Below are 1,342 nucleotides of genomic sequence, written 5' to 3' on the forward strand. Positions count from 1 at the left end.
AAATACTACTTTTCTACATAGTTGCCACTTAAATTAAGGCACTTATCGTAGCGATGGATGAGCTTGGAAACTCCTTCGTCGTAAAATTCGGCCGCCTGCGCCTTCAACCACGTGGTTACCTCTTCTTGAAGCTGTGCGTCGTCATCAAAACGCTGCATAGTCAACCACTTCCTCATTGCTGGGAATAAGTGGAAGTCGCTCGCTACTGTACGGCGGATGAGGAAACAACTCCCACTTAAAAGATTCGAGAAATTCACGAGTGGCATTTGCAGTGTGGGCCCTGGCGTTGTCGTGAATCAGCAAGATCTTTGACCCCAACTTTCCCCTGCGCTTGTTTTGTATTGCTCTTCTGAGGTTGTGCAGAGTTTGCCAATATCTTTGAGAGTTTATTGTAGTGCCTCTTTCCAGGAAATCCACAAAAATCACACCTTTTCTGTCCCAAAAGAGGTAACCACGTGGTTGAAGGCGCAGGCGGCCGAATTTTGCGACGAAGGAATTTCCAAGCTCGTCCATCGCTACGATAAGTGCCTTAATTTAAGTGGCAACTATGTAGAAAAGTAGTATTTAAGTGTGGCTTTCATCTGTATATAATAAAAAAATTTCCAATACTTTATTTATTTTTAATTCCAAAACGTAATGTACTTAGTGGATAGCCCTTGCATTTCACCTCTTTACTCTCGCGCTGTAATGCTTAGCATCTTAACAACCTACAGATCGTTGGCTGTCCTTTTCTTTAATGACAAATATCTCATACGCAAAGTAGCTGAAATCCAATAATATTACAAACGTCATTAAAAGACTATACTGTTCGTCAAGTTCGACAATTGTGAAAAATGAAGAAATGACGGCTTTCATTAACATAAATCGGCCCCTTAGCAATGACGATGTTCACGAGATCTCCTCTTGTTAGTGGCAAGACACCAAATTTTGCCATTAAATGTCTCTGGTTAGATTTTACAAGTAAAGCTTATGATGACTGGTGAGAAGGCGGGAGGACGGCGTAGGTTATCTTCAGTCAGAAAGATTCCCACCGATTAGTAATAAAATGATACTTAGCAAGTGTGAAGAAATACTTAACTTTACAGGGCTCATAAAATATTAAAGTCCTCTCTCTCTGTACTTCTGGGTGAAGCCTAGGTAGAGTCCAGAAATGGCCTACGATGTCTACGGAGCCAAAGTCTCGACGGACGAACACTGCAGACTGTACGCGACTCGGCCCACTGAAGACAACTGTCAGACGTAGCACAGCGCTCCGGTATTTACTGAGACATCGACCAATCGCTATCCACACACGTGATGCCCATAGGTTGGCAGCGGCGGCCCCTGGCGGACCCAGGGGCAG

The sequence above is a fragment of the Schistocerca cancellata genome, chromosome 12 (genome assembly GCF_023864275.1).
Source record: "Schistocerca cancellata isolate TAMUIC-IGC-003103 chromosome 12, iqSchCanc2.1, whole genome shotgun sequence".
Lineage (NCBI taxonomy): Eukaryota > Metazoa > Arthropoda > Insecta > Orthoptera > Acrididae > Schistocerca > Schistocerca cancellata.